The sequence below is a fragment of the Chlorocebus sabaeus genome, chromosome 22 (assembly GCF_047675955.1).
Source record: "Chlorocebus sabaeus isolate Y175 chromosome 22, mChlSab1.0.hap1, whole genome shotgun sequence".
NCBI classification, from domain to species: domain Eukaryota; kingdom Metazoa; phylum Chordata; class Mammalia; order Primates; family Cercopithecidae; genus Chlorocebus; species Chlorocebus sabaeus.
In genome coordinates, this window is record NC_132925.1 from 48,768,880 (window position 1) to 48,778,214 (window position 9,335).

A 9,335-nucleotide genomic window follows, 5' to 3' on the forward strand; every position below is an offset into this window, starting at 1 on the left:
AAAAAAAAAGAAAAGAAAAACGGCCGGGTGCAGTGACTCATGCCTGTAATCCCAGCACATTGGGAGGCCAAGGCAGGTGGATCACAAGGTCAGGAGATCGAGACCATCCTCGTTAACATAGTGAAACCCCGTCTCTACTAAAAATACAAAAAATTAGCCAGGCATGGTGGTGGGCGCCTGCAGTCCCAGCTTACTCGAGAGGCTGAGGTAGGAAAATGGCGTGAACCCGGGAGGTGGAGCTTGCAGTGAGGTGAGATTGCGCCACTGCATTCCAGCCAGGGCGACAGTGCAAGACTCCGTCTCAAAAAAAACCAGAAAAACAAACAAAAAACCAAAAGTTAGCTGGGCTTGGTGGGCCATACTTGTGGTCCCAGCTACTCAGGAGGCTGAGGTGAGAGGCAGTTAGCTGTCATTAGGCCACTGCACTCCAGCCTGGGTGGCAGAACAAAACCCTGTCTCAAAAAATAAAAAACTTAAATGTCTTGACTTAAAAAAAAGGGGTGTTTTACATCTATGTAAATCTACATGAAGATAATTGTCATTCAGAATGACAAAACAGAAATACAGATATATAATTCACACATAAAAACATAAAGTTACGTTAATGTTTACAATCAGATTGTGGTAGTGACTGCATAAATCTGTGATTATATTAGATTATATACTACATGTGCATAAATTTTATGGCATGCGAATTTTATCTTATTAGCACTATTTTAAAATGAATGGCTTCATATTCTAGTGTTAAGAGATGACTTTATTTAAAACATAAGCTAATAATTTACATTAGACTCACTAAAAAAAATTACAAAGGGAATTTCCAGATCACCCCCATCTCCATGTACTAAGAGGTTTTTCTGCTTTTCAGTGCCTTGAAATCAGTGAGGTATAGTTAGGAAATTACAAAGTCACTGCTTTTTAAATGAGGAGGTTACTGGGTGAGGCAGAGTTGGGAGAGACATTCCTTTCACATGGAAACTTCTGGAACCTGCAGAAAGCAAGCATATGGTTAGGCGACCTTCCTCAGGAGCTATTGGAAAAAGACTAGATCCAAGGCTCGTAGTTTACGTAAACAGTTAGGGTCATTTCCCTGGCTTTTAAAATTATCAGCTTTCTACATATGACACAAAGGAAAAATAAAAAGAGAAAGTATCTGGTTTATAGTCATTTCATTAGATAAAATTTTCAACAAAGAAACAACTTTTGAAACAAACACTATACAAGTCAAGCTCAGTAGAATTATTTTTTGATGAATAAATGCTCTCAGTGACTCAGATGAGTGCTCAGACAAAACAGCTGTGGGTGAAGACCTGCAGGAGGAGGTGGGCGGTGCTCCTTGTAGACGACCCTTAGCTGCCTCCTCAGGGTTGCATCCCCACTGGGCAGCTTGGGGCCCAGTTTTGCAAACCCCAGAGTAAGTCGAAAGCCTTGTGGGGACATCCAAGAGATTCCTCAGGTATATCTGAAAGAAAGATAACTAAACCATCATGAAGCCTGGGAAATAAAACTTCTACTTCAGCTGACACTGGCTGTTCCTTGTCAATGTAGCACAGATTAGAGAGTGATCACAGCCCTTCCATAAGAAGGAAGGATGCCTGAGAACATAGAATTAATGTGTACTATGTACCATTTATATTTATTGATATAAAGTCAATAAAGTACAAAAGATAAATGGTGAACAGCAACAAATATATGCCGAGTATATTACAAAGGTTTTAATGTATTTAATATATAACAAGTCTGTAAAGACTACCAACAATCCCATGTAGGTATGCTAGACACATGAACAGTTCCAAGAAGAAAAAAGACAAAAGCCTCTTAATTTTATTCAAAACAGAAAAATGCAAATTAAAATATACTGAAATACTACTTATCTATCTGTAGCAAAATTTCTATAGTTTCACATGTAACTGTGTTAGTGTGGCTGTGTACACATTGTTGTGCAGAGTAATTTGGCCATATTTAGTAAAACTGCATAGTCATTAACCCTGTGACCCACAATCCAACATCTTAAAATCTACCCCAAAAGTAGACAGGCAAAAAATATTTTAAAAAGGCTCATGCACAGGCCTGGTGTGGTGGCTCACACCTGTAATCCCAGCACTTTGGGAGGGAGGCCGAGACAGGCGGATCACAAGGTCAGGAGATCGAGACCATCCTGGCTAAAACGGTGAAACCCCATCTCTACTAAAAATACAAAAAATTAGCTGGACCTGGTGGCGGGCGCCTATAGTCCCAGCTACTCGGGAGGCTGAGGCAGGAGAATGGTGTGAACCTGGGAGGCGGAGCTTGCAGTGAGCCGAGATAGTACTATAGCACTCCAGCCTGGGTGACAGAGCGAGATTCTATCTCAAAGAAAAAGAAAAAAAAGGTTCATGCACAAGGACATTTGTTGCACCATTATAAAAATTAGAGCATTTTTTCGGGGGCGCGCCCAAGATGGCCAAATAGGAACAGCTCCAGCTTCCAGCTCCCAGCTTGAGTGACAGAGAAGACGGGTGATTTCTGCATTTTTAACTGAGGTACCGGGTTCACCTCACTGGGGCCTGTCAGACAGGTGGTGCTGGTCCACAGGTGGAGCCTGACCAGTGAGAGCTGAAGCAGGGGGAGGCATCGCCTCACCTGGGAAGTGCAAGGGGGAAGGGAATTCCTTTTCCTAGCCAAGGGAAAGTGAGACACACAAACCTGGAACATCAGGTAACTCCCACCCTAATACTGCGCTTTACCAAGGGTCTTAGCAAATGGCACACCAGAAGATTATATCCCACACCTGGCCCGGAGGGTCTCACGCCCACGGAGCCTCCCTTATTGCTAGCACAGCAGTCTGAGATCTAACTGAAAGGCGGCAGCGAGGCTGGGGGAGGGGCGCCCACCATTGCTGAGGCTTAAGTAGGTAAACAAAGCTGCTGGGAAGCTCGAATTGGGTGGAGCCCAACACAGCTCAAGGAGGCCTGCCTGCCTCTGTAGACTCCACCTCTGGGGACAGGGCATAGCTACACAAAAAGCAGCAGAAACCTTGGCAGAGGTAAATGTCCCTGTCTGACAGCTTTGAAGAGAGCAGTGGATCTCCCAGCATGGATATTGAGATCTGAGAACGGACAGACTGCCTGCTCAAGTGGGTCCCTGATCCCTGAGTAGCCTAAATGGGAGACATTCCCCAGTAGGTGCAGACTGACACCTCACACCTCACACGGCTGGGTACACCCCTGAGACAAAGCTTGCAGAGCAAGAATCAGACAGCAACACTCGCTGTTCAGCAATATTCTATCTTCTGCAGCCTCTGCTGCTGATACCCAGGCAAACAGCATCTGGTGTGGACCTCAAGCAAACTTCAACAGACCTGCAGCTGAGGGTCCTGACTGTTAGAAGGAAAACTAGCAAACAGAAAGGACACCCACACCAAAACCCATCAGTACGTCACCATCATCAAAGACCAAAGGCAGATAAAACCACAAAGATGGGGAAAAAGCAGTGCAGAAAAGCTGGAAATTCAAAAAATCAGAGTGCATCTCCCCGTCCAAAGGAACGCAGCTCATCACCAGCAACAGAACAAAGCTGGACGGAGAATGACTTTGATGAGTTGAGAGAAGATGGCTTCAGTCAATCAAACTTCTCAGAGCTAAAGGAGGAACTATGCAACCAAAGCAAAAAAACTAAAAACCTTGAGAAAAGATTTGACAAATGGCTAACTAGAATAACCAATGTGGAGAAGTCCTTAAAATAACTGATAGAGATGAAAACCATAACACGAGAACTATGTGACAAATGCACAGCCAACAGACACATGAAAAAATGCTCATCATCACTCGCCATCAGAGAAATGCAAATCAAAACCACAATGAGATACCATCTCACACCAGTTAGAATGGCAATCATTAAAGAATCAGGAAACAACAGGTGCTGGAGAGGATGTGGATAAATAGGAACACTTTTACAGTGTTGGTGGGACTGTAAACTAGTTCAACCATTGTGGAAAACAGTGTGGCGATTCCTCAAGGATCTAGAACTAGAAATACCATTTGACCCAGCCATCCCATTACTGGGTATATACCCAAAGGATTTTAAGTCATGCTGCTATAAAGACACATGCACATGTATGTTTATTGTGGCACTATTCACAATAGCAAAGACTTAGAATCAACCTGAATGTCCATCAGTGACAGACTGGATTAAGAAAATGTGGCACATATACACCATGGAATACTATGCAGCCATAAAAAACGATGAGTTTGTGTCCTTTGTAGGGACATGAATGCAGCTGGAAACCATCATTCTCAGCAAACTATCACAAGAACAGAAAACCAAATACCGCATGTTCTCACTCATAGGTGGGAATTGAACAATGAGATCACTTGGACACAGGAAGGGGAACGTCACACACCGGGTCCTATTGTGGGGAGGGGGTGGGGGGAGGGATAGCATTAGGAGATATACTTAATATAAATGACGAGTTAATGGGTGCAGCACACCAACATAGCACATGTATACATATGTAACAAACCTGCACGTTGTGCACATGTACCCTAGAACTTAAAGTATAATTTAAAAAAAAAAAGTAAAAATAAAAATAAAAATTAGAACATTTTTCTAAACTCAAATGTCTATATAAATCATAATGAAAATTAGATAATACTGGCCAGGCATGGTGGCTCACGCCTGTAATCCCAGCAGTTTGGGAGGCTGAGGCAGATGGATCACCAGGTCAGGAGATTGATACCATCCTGGCTAACATGGTGAAACTCCGTCTCTACTACAAATACAAAAAATTAGGCTGGGTGCGGCGGCTCACGCCTGTAATCCCAGCACTTTGGGAGGCCAAGGCAGGTGGATCACGAGGTCAGGAGATCGAGACCATCCTGGCTAACATGGTGAAACCCCGTCTCTACTAAAAATACAAAAAATTAGCTGGGTGTGGTGGCGGGCACCTGTAGTCCCAGCTACTCGGGAGGCTGAGGCAGGAGAATGGCATGAACCTAGGAGGCGGAGCTTGCAGTGAGCTGAGATCCAGCCACTGCACTCCAGCCTGGGCAACAGAGCGAGACTCCATCTCAAAAAAAAAAAAAGAAAGAAAATTAGATAATGCTAATAAATTATTAAAACTGTGCAAATTAAAAATTGTGAGATGCTGCAGTAAACATGAGAGCAAACTGTAGCTTTATTTACATTAGGAAAGCAGAAAGGATGAAAATTAATGAAGCTAATAACTGACATATGAGAAAAAATAACATGAGAATAAACCCAAATAATGTAAATGGAAGGATAAATAGATGATAAATTAATGAAACAGAAAAAATGAGGATAATCATAGAAAGACAGAGAAAGACAGAGCTAATAGTTGGTTCTTTGAGGAAAGTATCATATACAAGTCTTTAATGGGGATTATCAAGAAGAAAATCACAAAAACTCAGAAATTAACAGGAAGATATAACTATGGAGGCAGAAAATATTTTAAAAGATAATAGCATATTATGAAAATTTGGGCTGGGCGCGGTGGCTCAAGCCTGTAATCCCAGCACTTTGGGAGGCCGAGACGGGCGGATCACGAGGTCAGGAGATCAAGACCATCCTGGCTAACACAGTGAAACCCCACCTCTACTAAAAAATACAAAAATCTAGCCAGGTGAGGTGGCGGGCGCCTGTAGTCCCAGCTACTCGGGAGGCTGAGGCAGGAGAGTGGCATAAACCCGGGAGGCGGAGCTTGCAGTGAGCTGAGATCCGGCCACCGCACTCCAGCCTAGGAGACAGAGCGAGACTCCGCCTCAAAAAAAAAAAAAAAGAAAAGAAAAATTGATGTCAATATACTTGAAAATTTGTACCAAATAGGCAATATCCTAAAAATATAACTTTAAAAATATGTGTATGAAGAAATGGAAATCCTAAGTAGCTCAATAGCCACCATATAAATTTAATCATTAGTCAAGAAGTGCATCTTTGCGCCTTTCTCTCTCTCTCTCACACACACACAGACACACACACAAACACAGCCCTAATGGTATTATTGACTAAATACCAAAGTCATTCTAATTTTTTAAAAATACCGCCATTGCATAAGTAAAAAAAAAATTAATTTTTTTAAAAGACCAAAAAAACTACCATAAAATTGACATAACGGGCTACTTTTCTATAAATTCTGAGAACACTATGATCTTAATTCCAAACCAAACAAATATTAAATATAATAAAGACAGATTATGAGCCAGCCTTACTGAGGAGCACTGATATAAACAGTCCTAAAGAATAACAAGCATTGACCATGCCTCCAAATTGAATAACTAATAGAAACAAAACAATTAGTGTACAGCTCAAGACAACATATTCTCAAGTGCTAAATAGACCTACTATTTAAAAGTACTAAGTCTGCACAGAGCCATGGGAGTGGCTGTTGGAGAAATCTTCATGAAGGAAGGAAGGAAGGTTGAAACAAAGTTTTAAAATCCTAGGTTTCTCTTTTGTTTTGGAAAATAGGTACAAAAAAAAAAACAGGAGTGAATAATAGCTTGGTATATAGGGGGAAGTAAATAAACCTTCATGGATGGATTGGTGTGTGCACTGGGGGGAACAGTAATAAATAAGGTTGGAGAAGAAAATGGAGATAAATGCATCATCACAATCAAGGATGATTTGCTGAATGCTTAGTAGGTAACTGGGAACATGGAAGTTATTGAATTGTCAGCTCAGTAGAGGGCACTCAAATGCATGAATGGAAGGCCAGACTGATGGGCAGGTGGATGAAAGGATACATTGGATACCAAACAAGTGAGCTAGTTGTTGAGAAACATTTGAAAGTTTCATTTGGCCATAAATTGACTTGCTTTTCAGAAGGTGCATTTAATGACACAGAAAATCAGGAAACCAGGCTAGACAGAGAGTTCCCACCTGAAAACCCAATGTAAAGCATCTGTTACCTACTTCCATGGCATCACTGGAAGTCAGAAGTGGAGCTCTTTTGTGATGTTTAAAACCTGCATGATACTCAGTGCACTATTATTTGTGTACCTATTTCTCTGGTGATGGAAATTTGTTATGTCCCTATTTTCTATTCTATTAGAAACACTGGGCTGGGCATGGTGGCTCACGCCTGTAATCCCAGCATTTTGGGAGGCCGAGGCAGTTGGATCACTTAAGGTCAGGAGTTCAAGAACAGCCTGGCCAACATGGTGAAACCCCATCTCAACTAAAAATACAAAAATTAGACGGGTGTGGTGGCACGTGCCTGTAGTCCCAGCTACTCGGGAGGCTGAGGCAGGAGAATTGCCTGAACCTAGGAGGCATAGGTTGCAGTGAGCAGCCGAGATAGCACCATTACATTCCAGCCTGGGTGACAGAGTGAGACTCCATCAAAAAAAAAAAAGAAGAAGAAAGAAAGAAAGAAACATTGCTACATAGACAATCCCCATGCTATATTTCTTCTAATTGTACAAATATTTTACACTACAGACTACTAGAAATGGGAGAGATTCATGAAATACAATTTTTTTTTTTTTTTTTTTTTTTTTTTTTTGAGATGGAGTCTTACTCTGTCGCCCAGGCTGGAGTGCAGTGGCACGATCTTGCCTTACTGCAGCCTGTACCTCCTGGGTTCAAGCGATTCTTCAGCCTCAGGCTCCCAAGTAGCTGGGATTACAGGTGTGTGCCACCACTCTCAGCTAATTTTTGTATTTTGGTAGAGATGGGGTTTCACCATGTTGACTACGGTGGTCTTGAACTCCAGACCTCAGGTGATCTGCCTGCCTTGGCCTCCCAAAATGCTGGGATTACAGGCGTGAGCCACCAGGCCTGGCTGAAAATTTTATACTAGAACGATACTGCCAAATTCCCTCTGAGAAATTATGCAAATCCATTTGCTCACGAAGAGTTTTGGGTAGTGGCCATTACTCCACGTGTTTACATCCTCACCAATGCTGGAAATTATGCAGTTTGAGTATCCCTTATCTGAAATGATTGACACCACAAGTGTTTTGATTTTTTTTTTTTTTTTTTTGGATTTTGGAATATTTGCATTATATATAATTACCAGTTGGGCATCCCAAATCCAAATTCCTAAAATCCGAAATGCTCAAAATGAGCAATTCCTCTGAGTGTCATGTAGGTGCTCAAAAAGTTTTAGGTTTTCGAGCATTTTGCATTTCACACCTTTTTTTTTTTTTTTTTTTTTTTGAGATGGAGTCTCGCCCTGTTGCCCAGGCTGGAGTGCAGTGACACCATCTTGGCTCATTGCAAGCTCTGCCTCCCGGGTTCACGCCGTTCTCCTGCCTCAGCCTCCCAAGTAGCTGGGACTGTAAGTGCCCGCCACCACACCTGGCTAAGTTTTTGTATTTTTAGTAGAGACGGGGTTTCACCATGTTGGCTAGGATGGTCTCAATCTCCTGACCTCGTGATCTGCCCACCTCAGCCTCCCAAAGTGCTGGGATTACAGGCATGTGCCACCGTGCCCGGCATACATTTCAGTGTTTGATTTTGCTTTTTCCTGCTCACTGTTACCATAAACTTCTGCACCCTGTGGTGGTGTTCGTGCTAGACCTGAAATCCTACTGACCACCAAACAGGCCCAGCCCAGATGACAGCTCTGCTGTGAAGTCCTTCCCAGTTTCATAGACAACACTATTCCTTTTCTAAGAACCGGAAACAATGATGTACATAAAACACACACACACACACACACACACACACACAGACACCTGCACACATCCTCACACACACTTGCCACCATCTAGAGACAATGATCGCTGCCTGCTGGTCCGCCCCTCTCCCACCCTAGCCTCTCAGGGGCCCCAGGCAGAGGCACTGCTATTAATAGTAGGGGCCCTGTAGGTACACTGGAGGTGGGGAAGGGAAGGGCTCCCCAAGAATACCCCTGCCTGGATGACAGCCACCCCATGGGGGACATGGCCACCAGGAAACTTAGGTCTTGGATAAGGTGGAGGCCGCAGATACAGGCTGGAAGGAGAAGGTGGGGCCGGATTCCTGGGGTCCCTAAATGCCAGGATGAGGTACTTTTATTGTCTCCTGGGGAGCAAGCTTTGGAAGAGGCTGGGGCCCATGGGGGCAGCACTGAGGAGGCCAGCCTGGAGGGAGATGGCCGCTGAAGGGGCACACCTGTCCCTGTCCCTGATGGCTCAGTCCTCACTGGCACCAGGAATCCCTTGGTCGGGAATGGGGCGTGTCATGGCCTCCCGCCTGGTGCCTGAACACCCCGACATGTTCCTCCGAGGATTCTGCACTCCTTTTCTTTTCTTTTTTTTTTTTTCTAGAGAGTCTCACTCTGTCACCCAGGCTGGAGTGCAATGGCGTGATCTTGGCTCACTGCAACCTCCACCTCCTGGGGCCAAGCTATT